The sequence below is a fragment of the Gossypium arboreum genome, chromosome 2 (genome assembly GCF_025698485.1).
Source record: "Gossypium arboreum isolate Shixiya-1 chromosome 2, ASM2569848v2, whole genome shotgun sequence".
In the NCBI taxonomy this organism is placed as follows: domain Eukaryota; kingdom Viridiplantae; phylum Streptophyta; class Magnoliopsida; order Malvales; family Malvaceae; genus Gossypium; species Gossypium arboreum.
In genome coordinates, this window is record NC_069071.1 from 58,095,998 (window position 1) to 58,113,904 (window position 17,907).

Here is a 17,907-nt window from a genome sequence, read left to right on the forward strand (position 1 = left end):
TTATGTTCTACAGTTTTATGGAATGATTTTGTGAAAATTTCGTTCGAAAATTTTGACGTTTGAGCACTTAATTTAGCTAAAAGGATCAAATTGCAATAGGTGCAAAATGTGTGTTCTGGAAGCTAGAAGTGTCTAATTGCTATGAAATTTTAAATTGAAGGTCCTTAGATGGTAATTATACCATTTGTTAAGTTAGTGGAAAAAAATGGACATGAAGTAAGAGAAATTTTATGTTTTAAGTTGGGGGCATTTTAGTCATTTGGTTAATAAATGAATTAATAAGCAAAATAAAAGCCAATTTTTGTTCATCTTCTTCTCCCACTGAGGAGGACACAGCTAGGTTTTTTTCATCTTCCAAGCTCGATTGTAAGTCTGTTCTTGCCCCATTTTTAATGCTCTTTACATTTTTGAAGTCGTTGTAACCCGATTTATATATTTCTACCACTAATTTAAGAAATAATCAAAGCCTGAATTTTTACCCATGATATATATTTGCGTATTTTGATGCCTAATGGTAGAAAATGTATGTTAGATCTAAGATAAACAACTTTGGCTAAGTGATTTTTGATGGAAATGTCAAAAAGACCTATTTGTAAAAGTTACAAAAATGAGTGGTAAAAGTGTGATTAAATGAAAAATGTGGGTTGGTATGAGTATGAAAATGTTTTGCCTAGGCTTTGGTTTTGGAGAAATAGAATACATTTCTTTTTACGAGCCTAGGGACTAAATTGTAAAAATGTAAAACATTAGGGGTAAAAATGTAATTTTTGTCATAATATGATTTTTGGGTTAAATTGAACAATTTGAATATTAAATGAGTTAAAATTTTTATTATAGATCAAGAAAAACGAGGTTTGAACCTAGATAGGGGGAAAAACAAAGTGTTTAACGATTAGGTCAAATTCTACTATTTTTGTACCGAGTAAGTTCGTATGTAAATAATGCATTGTTATATTTATGTTTTAAATGCTTTAATATTTTATGAATTGTGATTGACTCTTTGGATGTACTCGACACAACCGAGAATTCCTGGTTAAGCATTGGGAATAGAATAGGATATGGGTGACATGTCACTAAAAACTCATGTGTTTATGTGATACGGGTGTTGGTCCCGTACGTCCTAGCAGTGGCTGGGTAGTCCGGCATGTGTTGCGAGATACTGACGACTTACGTGGGCAACCTTGTGTAGCTACTTCTGTTGATAGCTTGTGTGAACATGCCTATGAATAGCTCGAAAATGAGCCCATATGTATTATCAGATATGAGCTAGCTTCGGCTACATATATGGCACTTATGTGCAAGATTTTCGAGTATCCGTTAATATTCTGAGTGTTCAATGGGAATGTCAAAGTTGTGAAAAACTATGGTTATGTTGCGAGTTGGTACAGGTATGTACGTAAAACTCATACGTCATGAGCTCGATATGTGATGAACCCTCGGTAAGGTTGTGAGTGAGTAAGTTATGACTATAAGATTTTAATAAAATTCATGCTAATTTTCATCATGTTAATTGTATATGAAATGTGTGACTATGATGCTTCTTATTTGCATAGGAACTTACTAGGCTATATAGCTTACTCCCCTTCCTTTCCTTTGTCTTATAGTCTCACCAAGCTAGCTCAGGGATCGAAGATCGTCAGAGATCCACTTACACTATTAATAATTATTTTGGTACCAATGATTTCAACATTTTGAGTTATGGCATGTATAGGGGACTTGATCATTTTATTATGTGTCATAATTGATTTGGCCAAATGTGTTGGCTTATATTGGTTGAAAGTTCATTTTGTATAAGGCCATTTGAAATTGGCTACTATTGGTATAAGTAATTTATATGATGATACCTTTCATAGATGTAGGAGTTTACATGAATTGAGTTGATGAGTATGTGATGTTTGTGTATGATAGATGGTAGCATGTGAATGATGTGTTGATGTCTTGGTTATGGCTGATTTTGTTGTATGTATATGCTTGGATTGGTGCTGTGTTGTGTTGTGTAGGTGTGTGCACAAAAAGGTGGCAAAAGGGCTTGGTAAATAACCTTATTTTTGTCCACATGGGTAGATACACGGGCATGTGTCTAGGCTGTGTATGACACACGGCTTGCCCCACGGGCATGTGCTTAGGCCATGTGTCCCATGCACCTTAGTTTTGAGAAACAGAATGCTCAGAATTTAGCACACGGGCAGAGACACGGGCATGTGTCTCAGCCGTGTGGATGACACGGCCTCAGGCACGGGCATGTGTCCTGGGCGTGTGAAGTCTGTACTTAATTTATAAAAATTAATTTTCCACACGGCCTAGCACACAAGTGTGTGACTTGGTCATACGAGTTCAATTTGGTCATGAGTTACAAGTCAGATAGTTACACGGGGTCGGGACACGAGCGTGTGTGACAGCCTGCCTACACGGGCGTGTCCTATATCTAGACAGGCGTGTGACCCCTGTTATAGCAATAATTTTCTAAGTTTTGTAAAAATTTTCTAAAGTTTTCGTGTGACATCCCTAATTTAACCCTAGTCGGGAAGTGGTTTCGGGACCACAAAACTGGGTCACAAAAACATTTAAATACCTTATTCCATGCCAAATATATGTGAAAATGCATGTGTGAATTTTAATTCTTTGATTTAGTTAGATTGAGCGTGAATTGAAAGAAAAGGACTCATGTGAAAGGATTTAAATATATGTGGCTAATTTTAAGAGGTTAGTAAAAGAATGAAGTAAAATAGATGGAGTTGCATGTCAAATAGTCCATTTCCTAAGGATAGTGGCCGGCCATGACAAGATTATGGGCAAAGGGAACATGTTTCCAACATGTTAGGTTAGTGGTGTATGTAGGAAGCCATAAAATAAAAGCTAGCATTAAAGAATTGAGAAAAAAATGATGAGCATGGATGCCCCCCCCATTTTGTCGTGAATTGAACAAGAAAAAAAAAAAGTGCTCATCCTTTCTCAAATTTTTGTATTGTCGTGAGTGAGGGAGAGGGGGGGGTTCGGAGAAGCTTGGCCATACTTGCAACTAGATTGAGGTATGTTTGATGTCATTCCTTAAGATTCATGCATGTTTTAGTTGTTAGTTTGAAACCTACCTAGCCCATGGCTTAGATTTCTTTGCTATTTGATGGAGATGAAGTTCGGCCATGGAGGTTGTCTTTCTTGGTTGGTATTTTAATGTTGTTGTGACGAAGCATGAAGAGAAGTGAGATGAATGTTTAATAAAAGGAGATTTTTGTGCCATTGAGTTCTTGTTGTTATATGTGTATGTGCATGAGTATTCGGCCATGCTATAGAATCCATGTTGCAAAATAATTAATGCTTAATGTGATATATAATAGTACTTGTGAATGAGTTTGAGAGTATCTAAATTATTAGTTGGAGGTGCGAATGTGGTCTTGGATGAATTTTAAAGAACAAAGAAATTTTGGGTGACTATAGGTCAAGGACATTCGACCAAAGGCTTGTGTGCTAGCAAAGTCGGCCTAGATGGGGTAAATGTTAAGTGTTAAATGTTCATGAGATAAAATTTTGTGATTTGATGAATTAATAATGATAGTATAGTTGATGTCATGTATAAATATGTGGCAAGACGGTTAAACTAGTTAATTTATTGATTAAGCTCAAGAAGCTAGAGGTGGAGAATCAAGCAAAGGCAAAGGAAAGAACATCGAGTAGCGAGTTGGAACCATTTTACCCAATACAAAGTAAGTCATTAAGCATATATTTGATATTGCTTAAATGATTGTAATATCTATGCAATTGTGTTTAATGAGATGAAATATATACAAATGTAAGTGTATGAAAAGATGATATTGTTGAGCGTAAAAGAGATAGTGAAATGTGTAGGAAGTTTGCTTGGCACTAAGTGTGCGAGAAATAGATGTGTACAGTGTGAGATTGGCACTGAGTGTGCGAGCTTGTAATGTATGGCACTAAGTGTGCGAGTTTGGACTATATGGCACTATGTGTGCGGGCTTGAATCACATGGCACTAAGTGTGCGTGATTGAGTATTAAGCACTATGTGTGCGAACTCTACACATATCTCCGATTGAATATTTATATGGAGGTGTGACTTTATCGAGATGAGTATGGACAGCGGAAAGAGTAAGTACCTTGAGTTCATGGCTAATAGATGCTATGTTCATGCTCGGGTGGAGTTGGTAAGATTTAAATCTATGTGATGATTTCAATTGCATTCCGTAAATAAGGTATCGTGGAATAGATGAAAGTTCATTTGATTGCATGATTGTTGCGGAAATGAAATGATGTATGGAAATTGCTTCAAATATCCTATTGAATAGTATATGAAATGTAAATGTATGACTTGGTATGAGATTGATCCGAAAGGTCTAAGGAACTATGGTATAGTTTGGTATGGTGGAACACTTGGCCTTGTTTCATTATTTCATTTTATGATAATTTTATTAATGGGTGGTTGTGGAATGCTTATGACTTCTTGAGTTATAAACTCACTCGGTGTTTTCTTGTCACCCATTTTAGGTTTCTTGGACTCGTCTCCTTTTGGGTGCTCGGAACCGTCAACGAAGTCATCACACCGTGAGCAATTTTGGTATTGTCTTCTTAGTCAACTTAGGAGAATATTTGGCATGTATGGGCTATTTTGTTTTGTTAAATTTTGGGTTGTAAACTTTAAGCCATGTGAAAATGGCCTATGTGGTCGTTTGAGTGGGATGCTAGAATCTATAGCCACGAGTCTTAGAAACCTTAATTTTGATAAGGTGGCCATAATTTGTGTCATGTATGATGGATGATTAGTAAGGCTAAGGAAGGATTCATGAAATTGGCATAGTCTCTGCAGTAACTGTTGCGGACAGCAGCAGTGATATGAGATCGAAAAATCACTAAAAATAGTAGAAGTAGAATTAATTGCTAAAAAATTACGTACTCGAAGCTTGATGGGTCTATTTTCATATGGATGAAACGAAACGACCATATGAGCTGTATTTTAAGAGATATTCAAGATTTCGTGAGACAGGGCCAGAACGGTTTCTGGATTCTATGTTTCGACTTTGAAAATTTACCATAAATTATCCAGAAACAATTAGAAGTCATGCCTTATATGCATAGATTCCCCTTTGAGTCTAGTTTCATTAGAAACAAACGGCATGAGCATTGGAGCTCTGTACGAGATGATATCCAGGTCGTAATGCAAAGGTCAGTGTAGTCGAACCCCGAAACAGGGGTGACTTTAACTAATAAACTGTACCAATTGGCCTGACCAAAAATGTTAGAAATAAATCCACGGATGGATATATGAGTCTAAATTCAGGGAAAATTTACGGAACTGGTTTTCGAGTTCTGGAACTCGAGATATGATTTTAAGGTGACAGGGGCGCAGTTTGCCAATTTGGATGGAAATGTGAAAAATAGTCTGTGTGACACATGAGAGTTGGTCTGAGAACCCCTCATGTCCGACTCCGGCGACGGTATCGGGAACGGGGTGTTACATTTCGGTTTAGTCCCAAACCACCTCCAAAGCATGTTTTGGGCCTCGTAGGCTCGGATTAGGGACTTTATGATTATTTGCAAATGATTTTAATTTGGACCAAAATTTATGGCTCAGAAGTGTATGTTTGCTTATGTTTAAGTCTGGTAATGTCTCGTGCCCTGTTCCGGCATCGAATACGGGTAAGGGGTGTTACAATTTTTCTCAGAGGAGGATCTATCACAAGTACAACCGCCATGAAGCTAGTTCCAAAAAGGGAACCCTTTATATAAAGGAAACCGCAAACCTGTATGGTTAACCATATGGTGGAAGCCAACGACCATAACGGTTCCATATGGACGAATGTGTTTCACCTTAAAAGAAAAGTATAGCGAACAGTGCAGATTACCGAGGAGTAATCTAAACAACATTGTAAAAATCAAGTGTAAGGTAAAATAAAGAACGATAATATAAGATTAAATCAACCAGTGTAGAGTGGTGCTTGCTAATAGCCTTATTGAAGAATTGGAAATAAATACGCCAAACTATAATGAGATAAGAGATACAAAAAGAAGGAGAGAAGTGTATTGAGAATAGAGTGTTGAGATGACCCCGTCCCATGGAGGACGATGGGGGTACATGTAATAGCCCATTTTTTAATGAAATCGAAGCAGTGGTTTCGGGACCACAAATCTGATCCAAAATATATTTTATTTTTATTTTACCATATGGCCTGTAATATGCTAGAAAAGATGTGTGAAAATTTTGATACGAAAATTTTATCGATTTAGTGCCTAATTACGAGGGACTAAATCGTATAAAATACGAAAGTTAAATTCTAGTAGCTATAAGGATCAAATAGCTATGAAATTCAAAACTTAAGGTCCTTATATGGTAATTAGACCATAAATAAAAGTATGTAGATTTTTATGGTGACTCATCCATGGAATTATTGAAAAAGACAAGAGACTGAATTGGAAATACCAAAATACGTGATTAATTAAAAAGATGAATAGAATTATATCATCTTATTTTTTCATCTTCAACCTTAAAAAAACATGGAAACCCTAGGAAAGAGAAAAGAAGCTTCCAAGGCCTAATTGGGTAAGTTTCGTTGTCCCGTTTTTAATAATTTTGGTATTTTTGAAACCGGGATAGCTTAATCTCTCTATTTGAGGGATTAATTTAAAAAGTTATCGAGGTATGAAAATGGGTCATGGATGTATTATGCTGGAAATTAGAAATTTATGGTAGAAAATGAAAGATTATTGATAGATAAATAACTTTTACAAAGTAATTTTTGAAGAAAACTTGATTTAGGGACTAAAATGTAAACTTGTAAAATTTGATGAAAAATTCTGAAATTCTATGTAAACATGTGCTGGAAAATTTGCAATGGGCTTTGGTTAGGCTTGGAATAGGGAGTAATTTGTAAAAGTTTCATTTTCCGGGCCTAGGGAGAAAATCGAAATTTTTGAAAAAGTTAGGGGCAAAATGGTAATTTTTCCTAGGACGCAAATTGAGTCCGTCTAAGGATGAAATGTATGAAGTTAGTGATTAAATTCATTTATATAGATCTGGAAAACAGTAATTCGAGATTAGATCGAGGAAAGGAAAAAATTTGGATTAGTAGATTATTACGCGAACCAGTGTCGAGGTAAGTTCGTGTAACTTAATCGGATATGTAATTATGTTAATTACTTGTTTTGTTGTATGTAATGTGATTTATGTTGATATAGTTACTTTTATGTTATGATGATAAATGAAAATACGTTTGAAATGGTGATAAAAGGGTTAGTCCCGATTGAATATTGAATTCCGATGAATGTATATGCTTTCCCGAAACTAATAAGGCCCTGCATTTGTTGCGGACGAGATTTAGCTTGGACGAGTAATCCCAATGACCTTGTTATATAAAGGATTTAGCCTGGATGGGTAATCCTGATATAATACCTCTCGAGCATACGTTATGATTAAGGTTTAGCCTGGACTGGTAACCCTAATCGAACTCTTGTGAGCATACGTTATAATAAGGATTTAGCCTGGACTGGTAATCCTGTTATATGACATGTGGCTCGCGAGTGTGTTCCTTGGTTAAGTACCCTAAGCGGGTACCCTTGATAAGAATTGACGGATTAATGAATCGTACACCTCGAGTGTACGACTTGAGCCTTCACCGGGATTTCAATGATTCAATGGACATATAACTCTGGACTTGGCATGAAAATCTTGAGATAAAATGATAATGACTGGAAAGAACATTGCTTGATAAGCTCATCTATGTTATTTGATTGATATGAAGATTTTGGTGACTAACATGTTTGAATGATTGTATGTGTTTAGGCAATTTAGCCAAATGGATGGAAAGCATGTTACGTATGCTTAGATTTATTAAACAAGATTGGTAAGTTTAGTTTCTGTTATACGAACTTACTAAGCATGTAATGCTTACTCCTTTTATTTTTCTCCTGTTTTATAGTGCTCGGAAGCTCGTGAAGATTGGCAGATCGTTGGAGCATCGTCATACTATCAACTAGAATTTTGGGTATATATAGTGATATCATTTTGGTATAATGGCATGTATAGGGAAAACTTGGCTAATAGTGGCTTGAAAATGTTATTTTGTAACCTAGCCATTGAGATGGCTAGTAATGGCTTATTTTGGTATGATTATGTAGATTATGATGTTATATTCATATGTTATGAATATGTTATTAAAGGTTGCTACTTTAAACACTTGAATTGGTTGGAATTGGGTGAGAAATGAAGGTAGAAATGGCTTCATTTTGTCCACACAGGCAGATACACGAGCATGTGTCTAGACCGTGTGTGACACACGGCCTAGTAACACGGGCATGTGGTTAGGCCGTGTGTCCCCTGCACCTAAATTTTGAGAAATAGGATCCTCAGAATTAAGCACACGTGCAGAGACACGGGTGTGTGTCTCAGCCGTGTGTGCCACTCGGCCTAGAACACGGGCATGTGTCTTGGCCATGTGAAACTTACACCTAATTCGAATTAAATTAATTAACCACACGGCCTAGTACACGGGCGTGTGGCATGGCCGTGTGTGCAAGTCAAAGAGTTACACGGGGTCGAACACAGCCTCTAACACGGGTGTGTGAGCCCTACACCTTGGAAAATTTTGTAATTTTGTGAAAAATTCTTAGAGGTCCCGATTAAGTCTCGACTCGATTCTAATGCTCGTATTGTGTAGCATGCCAAACCCAGCCTAGACGTTATGGCCGGATCTGTGATGTCACATTGGAGTGAGTTTTGAAAAGCGTAGTTTTATTGGAAAAGCCCATTTGTGTTAAAACCTCGTTTGTGATCTTTATGAGAAGTTAACTTATTTTGTTCATTTGTTAAATTACAGGTTTGTTTAGCAAAACATGTGTCATACTAAATCGTTATTACACTTTAAAAACATTGTTCATTGCGAAAGCTTTTAAAACAAGTTGCGTAGCATAGTAGTTGAAAATCATTTACCTTTTGAAAACTCGAGTTCTACTGCCAATAGATATAAATCAATTTAAATAAATCCCCAATTAAAAGTAAAAACTTAAAGCAGCCTTATTACATAAATTTTACCCAAATAAAACTACTTTTACTAAAAAGCCAAATTCGGGAATGTAAACAGTGGTGTGGCCCTCTTCGAGTTCCTCGCAGCACCGACTCGCCTAAGGATTACCTGCGCAGATAAGCAAAAGGGTGAATTTATGAAAACTCAGTGTGCAATCCCTATTTACCAACCAGTAAATCATGCAGTGCAGAGCAGTCTGGGCCTAAGCCCATATCAGTGGAAATATCAATGTGGGCCTTAGCCCATTACAGTAACAGTATCAGTGTGGGCCTTAGCCCAATTTAGTACAGTATCAAAAATGCATACAGAGATCCTACCCATCCATCCTCTACACTCCACTCTGTCCAGCCCTACACTCAATGTGGGGATAAAATCGACCCACCCATCCCTACACTCTAGAATATAGTACCGGTTGCGGCATTAACAGTATTTGCAGCAGAGCTGCTAGTACAGTGCATTTCCTCCAAATATATCAATCCCACCCCCATGCATCATGTTATGTCATAATATAATATGTGTACGCAAAATATCATGCTCAAATACAGTCAATTACATTATAGGGGTATATCAGTCATTTTACCTCTTAGGGGTCTAATCGTCATTTTATCAGTATGAGGTCTAAATGTACTCACCAACCCTACAACAGGTCCATAGTCGTCTCGGGCACTCGTGTAACCTAACTAGTCAAATAATGGAAATGGGCCCAAAGCCCATAACACAGCCCATGAGGGCCCACATGCCCGTGTGGCCCAATAAGCCCAATAACCTTGGTCGTGAGAACTACATAGCCTGGTCCACTAATAGCCCGGCCCAACATGGCCCAAACTGGCCAAAGCCCATGAAATTGCTCATGGTGGCCTCTTACGATCATATGCCCTCGTTTTAAGCGTTCTGAGATCAACACAAGAGTAAGCACGCTCATATAGAGTTAACACGCACAGTTTTTCGGCTTTTGCCGGTTAATGAATATTGAAGTGTGGTTACACACCTGTTGCGAAACGTCCGTCTAGCCTAAAAGTTCCCCAAACCTACATTCAGTCACGATAATCCGTTAGTCGATTACTACTAGGGTTAATCCCCCTTCTATATTCCCAACTTATAATAATATCAGATACTTGCATTGATCGCAAGAGTAACTAACCCTGCTCAAACCATTGATAAAGGCTGGTTTACTCTCTTAATCGAATAGCTGCATAGTCAGTGAAACCCATTAATGATGGTCACCAAACACATGACGCGAGACTAACATACAACTTAATAAAACACACCCAAGAATAAGAGAAGGTAGGCTATCGGCCAACACCTTCATAATCAAACCAAGTCCAAAAGGACACCATAACTGCAAATAGAATTACCTTGATTGAGAAAAGAGGGAAAGGTTTGACTGCTCAGCACTCATGGAAACCTCTTCACTTCCAAAGAACCTAAGAAACCGCAAGATACACCACACTTAGGAAAAAGAGGGTAAGAATCGGCAAGAAGGGAATAACATTCAGCTTTAGCCAGTGCAAGATTACTTGCCGACTTGTTGAAGAACAACACCAAACCACAACCCAAAGGGGATTAAGTATTCAGCCTCTAAAATTAGATGAACATAAAAAACTTCAATAACTACGAGATTCGAAAGAGGGGAGATAGTATGTTTGGTCAAAGGAAGGAGGAGAAAAGAAAAGATGAAAGATGAAAGAAAGAAAGTGTGTTCGGTCAAGAGACTTGATACGAAAGAGAGAAAAAGAGCACAAGCAGTCGGTGACCAAAACGTCAACAAGAACAATAAAAAAAAATGCCTAAAACGAACCACCAAAACAAAAAGCAACAATTCACATCCAGGAGAAAAGAGCCGAAACCAAATAATGACCAAACTCCCAGTCTTTTGTTAAAAAACTACAAATTGCCAAAAGTGAGAGTCCATATTCAGCACACTCACTACTACCCCATTCAAAATCCTAATTTCTCTCCCCCTATCACTTCTAAGATCTCTCAACCTTATCCCACTCCCCCAAATCCATACCAGCTGAAACTTCCTCCACCCAATCCCTAGAATTTGGCAACAACTCTTCACACTCCTTTAACACCTCAATTTCAGTCCCACTATAACAGCATCCCATGTCAGGAGCAAAACAAAACCAAAATACCTTTTATGCACAGTCAGGACTCGAACCTCAGATCCCCTTTAACACTCAACACGCCACTAACCCATAGACCAAAACTCTTTTTATGACACTTCCTTCCCATATTTATTTAAGAATCTCACTAACAGGAGACAGGGTTTGATCAAAGCCAAAATCAAAATTTTGTACAATCCAAGGCTTGAACTTAGGACCTTTTCAATACTCCTCAGGACACTCAGCCGCTGAAGCGATCATACATTTATGCAACACAACATATAAAAATAAATACCTAAGTTTTGGGGGCATTACATATTGGACCTCGAGGGTTCAATTAAGGGACATTATGAATAATCTCGGTTAATAAATAGTGATTTACATGAATGAATTGAAAAATGTTCTAGATGTTCTGGTAATGCTCCGAGACCTTGTTTTGACGACGGGTACAGGTTAGGGGTGTTATAGTACATGCCGATAAGCTTAGAGAATTAGGAGCTTAGTATCAGGGTAACAGGAAAAAAAACGATTCATTCCCAAAAGTATATCGGTAAAGTGAGAATTTGACAAGATAACAAAGCATTTAGAAACCATCGAAACCCTATCGACAAGATTAAACTTGACCAGGTTCTTATAATATTAGCTGTCAAATCACAAAGAAGGAAAGGCGCGTGTGAGAGCCCGCTAGTTCAGGCACAATGTGGAAGTCTAAATAAATTAGAGAGCTAATGTATTTGAATTTCTTTTAAGTTAATACCCCAACTAAGAAAGGGTGAGCTATGCATGGTAGTAGTGAAGAAACTCATTAATTTTGTTTAAACTTACAAATGTTTTGACTTATGATTGCAAGACTCATTGGATAAAGAACTCGAAGAGAGACCACATCAGATATTGCTGAAGTAAGAACCAATGTCAGTAGGAAGTCATGCACGTAAGTGGGGGCTACTTTTAGAGACTTCACCATGAGGACGACTATATTGTATCTATATAGTTCCCTTAGAGTCTGGAGTTAAGACAATAAACTTTTAGTAAAACTTCCATTTTTTCTTCTCTTTCTGTTGTAAGTATTTATAAATAGGTAATACAGTTTATTTTTAAAATAATGAGTTCTAATCTTGTACTCAAACCTGGTTCAATTGTGTTGCCCCATACTCAGATTCAACGAATGGCTTGAGTAAGGGTGTTATAGAAGTGGCACTGTAACGATGATTCATAAGTTGGATAGAGCAACACCGATGGTGGCTTGTAGGCTCTATGGGGTGATGATGTGATGACAAGACACAAGCTCTATGGAGTGACACCACAAAAGGGGTTTAAAGACTCTCGAAGTTAGTAAAAAAAGGATACTCTACTGGGATGGCAAACACAGGAAGTTTGCTAGGATGTTAAACATGGGATTACCTTGTGTAGGACAATAGCTCGGCTATAGCAACATGTGGAGTCTTATAGGACAGTAAACATAAAATACATTGTGTACGACCATAGCTAGGCTATGGTGTTAGATAAAGTTCACTAGGAAGTTGATAGACTAAGGAAAAAGGAGATTATAGTAAGACTCGTGCTGAGAGTAGTATAGTTGATGAGTGCAGAGTGTTTGGAAACACAGGTAAATGGTATGGTAAGAGAATCCACCAAACTATGAAGAGGAGAATAGTTGGTAAAAGTATTTGAGAATGTGAGTAAGACTTATAATAAAGGAATCCACCAATTTGTGACGGAGAAAGGAATTGGGTATATATGTGATCTTATCAATGTAGAGGAAACAGAAAGGGTACCTTAGCACGGGTAAGGGGTATCCATCATGTAACACCCCGATCCCGTGGCCGTTACCGGAAATCGAACACGAGGTGTTACCGAGCTTACTTCATTTATTTCCCCCAATTTTTTTTTTCAGGCATGCTGGCTAACTGTATCGTAGTCACTTTAAAAATCATATCTTGAGTTCTGAAACTCAAAATCCAATTCCGTAAATTTTCCTTGAAACTAGACTCATATATCTATATGGTAGAATTTTTGTAGAATTTTTGGTTGGGCCAATTAGTACAGTTTATTCATTAAAGTCTCCCCTATTTCAAGGTTCGACTATAGTGACCTCTGTGCATTTCAACTTAAATATCTCCCTGTAAAAGGCTTCAATTCCTATACCGTTTGTCTCTAATGAAACTAGACTCGATGATGAATCTGTACATATAAGTTACGACCTCTAATTATCTCAATAAAATTTATGGTAAATTTCCTAAGTCAGAACAGGGGATCCAGAAATAGCTCTGGCCCTGCTTCGCGAGAATTTAAACATCTCTTAACATATAGCTCATATGGTCGTTTCGCTTCTTCCGTATGAAAATAGACTCATCGATTTTCGATTACATAATTTATTCATTATTTAATTTCATTTATACTATTTTTAGTGATTTTTCAATCTCACATCACTGCTGCTGTTTGCATCTGTTACTAGAGTGAACTATGCCTATTTCATGATTTTCCTTGGTCTAACTAATAATTCATCATACATGTCACCAATTATGACCATGACTAGCCATGCCGAGGCTAATCATCACCGACCATCTCCCTACTACACTATAGCCATATCATGAGTATAGCACGAAAATAAATCAGCCACGACATATGGCGTAATAATCGAGTAGACCTCAACCAATACTCAACCAAAACCGAATTACTAAGACTTGTGACCAAACATCATAAAACCAAATCCAACCAAACATTTATGCCATTTTCGCATGGCTAAAAGGTTACATACCAAATTTCAAACAAACATAATAGCCTATACATGCGAAATGTTCTCCTAGACCAACTAAGAAGAAAATACCAAAAGTTGCTAGCCGGTGTGATGACTTGACGACGGTCCCGAGCACACAAAATGGATCAAGAACCTAAATAAGCAACAAATAAGCACACCCAATGAGTACATAACTCGATGAAGTCATAAGCACTACTCTCTTGTCCAACAATAATAATCATAAGTGAAAAACAAATAATACAAAATCATTTTTTTTCCAACCATAACAAACTATGCTACAATTTCTTAAATTTTTGGTTCGATCTCATGCCAAGTCCTTCAATCAAATCAAATGCCAAGTCAGCCCAATCGATTTAGATCCATTTCCTCAAGTTTGGAACAACGATGCACTAGATAAATTTATGCATACACCGCACAACCTCAATTTCGATATTTAGTTAGTAGCTCAATCACTTACCTTGTTCATGCACAATTTATATCAACAACCGAATGTTGCACACATAGTGCTTATTATGTTTGCACACATAGTGCCATAGTAAATCGCACACATAGTGCCATAGTAAATCGCACACATAGTGCATTTGAGATTCCCTCGTGCTTCAACCTCTCAATCGACACACATAGTGCCATATAATTTTGCACACATAGTGCCCTATGTTGTTTCATCATGGTAAAGCAATTTACTTAACTCAAATTGTACATATGGTCATATTAATAAGTAGGAGAATCACTCTGAAAAATATCTATCCAAGGAGTTCTCACAAAAAGTGCTTAAGGACTTACCTTGTGTTGGGTATGACGGTTCCGACCCGGCTACTCGATGTCCTTGGCTTTGCCCTTGCTTGATTCCCCTTCTTTAACTTCTCGGGCTTAATAAATAAATTAACTAGTTTAATCATCTTGCTAAACATTTATAATTCAATTACACATGCATATGTATGTTCGTATATTCGGCAACCACTCTTACTAATTACCCATTTAGTCGATTATACACATAATTAAAGGTAACATCACGAATGGGCATACTTATGTGTATATATATATATATACATAACCGAATGTGCACCAAAAATTTGATTCAACATCACCTACATACTCACTTTGATGGCCGAATATATATATACATGTACAATGTCATCTATAACATCATCTAAACACCTAAATTCTTCTCATGCATACTTGATCGACTTTTTCCCAATCTAGCATAGCTTCACCTCTATTTGTAATATCATATAAATCCACATGTGACTACATTTCTTAAGTTCAACATCTTAATGCCCATTATAGCCACTCCCATAATCTAAATCTAAAAATCGGCCACATCCCTTTCAACTATGTTAGCAGAATACTCATTCTCTTCTTAGTCCTAAATTCGGCACCTCCAACAAAATGACTTAACAACTTCAACTTTCATGCTAACATAACAAGCAACTTAGCACATCCATATAACTAACATGTTAATAGCATCAAGGTATCAACTAAAATTTTTAAGCTTCTTTGTCAAATCCCAACTCTCCAACAACCCCAAATCCAACCATGGGATAGATAGAATTCAAACTAACAACCAAAATATACATGAATTTAAAGGAATAACTTCAACATACCTCAACCTAGATACAAGTATGGCGAACTTCTCCAAAGCTTTTCTCTCTTTCTTTTACTTGGTTTTTCGGCTAAAGGATAGCAAGGATGAACACACCCTTTTTTTGTTCATTTTCTTATTATTAATCTTTATTTCTTCTCTATTTTAATTACTTACCAATATTAAATAATAAACAACATAATCTTGGAAGAATGAAGCCATGCTTGGCGGCCACTCAACATAATTTGGGCATTTTGACATGCAAACCCAAATTTTCATATTTCAATACTATTTGGTCCTTACTTATTTACCTATCAAAATTTTCTAAGTCTCTCAACTAAATCCTTTCAAGCAAGATTCACATTCCTAAGATAAAAATTAAAACATCAAATTTTTATACAAGTACTACCACACATATAAGGTATGCAAATAAAATTTTAACTAAATTTTATGACTCGGTTTTGTGGTCCCGAAACCACATTCCGACTAGGGTCAAATTAGGGCTGTCACACATCATTTTTAGTTCATCGGTGGTTAAGTGAGTAATATATCATTGAGTATAATAGGTTAGCCAACAAGTAGAACCTAAGCTAAATGGTCAGTGTAGTAAGGCCACCAGTGACCTACCGGGAAAGAGGAAAATAGTGTAAGACCATGTGGGACTTCTATTGGTGTAGACTGCCAAGAATATTTAGACAAGTAAAATCCATTAGGGTTTGTCAGTAAATTGGAGCATTTTAAAAAACTGGGCCTATGAGAGTAAACATTCTAAGGGTTACATTGTAGGCATGAGTCCACTAGGGAAAAAGGGGACATGAAAATTTATTTAGCGGAATAACTTAGTGAGCTCGCAGATAAGGAAAATAGAAATAGATCTCGTCCTGAGAAGGGGGATCAGGTATGGGTCATGTTAAAGGGAAAATTTCCACTGAATTGGCACAACAAATTTGTATGGAAATTTAGGTGGATCAAAGGTATCATCTAAGGGATTCATAGTTATGGTGAGGTACTGGTTCAAAAGTCAAGAGGGTTGCTCAACCTATGGGGGCATCAACGAGAAATTCATGATAAGGCATAGCTTGGCGAGTTCGAGAGATGCTTGGATTAACGACAGTTAGGGTTAAAACCCGTAAGAAATCCTTGTTTAAAGAAATTATGGGTGAGTGGTAATGCCTCTGGTAGTTCGTTTGGGGAAATCAATGGCAATGGCTTCACCAATGACGTCATGGACCTACATACGAGTTTTGTGTTAGAAAGGGTTGATTAGGAACTTGCATTTTTGTCGAACTCATCTCCAACTGATTCAGCCTTTCGAGGACTTGTTTGTACTTTTCTACACTACCGACAATATTCACGATAGATTGTTTAGCTTTATATGTGAATCGTTCAACTGGCCATATATATTAATTCATTGTCATGTCTTCAATGAGTTGGCATGCCTCGACATATGTCTTTGACATGAACGCCCCCGTGAACGCTCCATCAAACTAGAGTGCAAGTTTCCATCTAACCCATTATAGAAAACTTGAAGTTGCAACTAATATGCAAGCCATGATATGGACACTTACGTAACATGAGTTTAAATCACTCTCACGCCTCATAAAATGACTTCCTTTCTAGTTGTCGAAAGTTCTTAAAATCCATACGAAGCTTCATTGTCTTGCTTGGGAAAGTATTTCGCCAAGAATTTGCTTGCTAGCTTATCCTAAGTGCTCATGGAATCTACCAATTGTAAATCTAACCACATAAAACCATCGCTAGTAAGAGAGAAAGAGAATAACCAAAGACAAATAGCATCATCAGATACCCCAATTATATTTAAATATATCTTAAATGGTTTAAAATCTCTTAAGATGATGGTTAGGATCTTAATTCATTGACCTCCGAAATTGAAGTTTCACTTGTATCTTTTGGATCATCGGCGGTTTGATCTCAAAATTGTTAACGTTAATTTTCGGGAAATTAATGCTCCCTTGAACAAAATCGAGGTTGGGCATCACATAGTCGTGCAAAGTGCGTTTCTCCATGGGTGGTTGTGGTGGTTTTTGTATCTCTACTCATGGGTAGTCTATGGGTTTGTCTCTTTGTGGAGATTGGGTGTCTCTAGGATGTTGATCCCTTCTCGCATGTGTAATGATATGTTCTGATTCTGACTCAAATTATAAGACACCATTATCGATTCGAGTCATACAACACCTCCTACAAGCACAAGAGAATAAAAAAAAGCAATCGAAAATTGTAAACAAAATAAAGAAAAATGAAAACAAGTTTTAACAATAATTTTGACATTTGACGATTATCTCTTTAAGTACACACAATGTGTAACACCCCAAACCTGACCTAGATGTTATGTTTAGATCTGGAGAAATTACCACTATTTATTTGAAAACCTAAAAACTATTAGAGTCTTGTAAAATAAATAGCGCTAGCTTTCG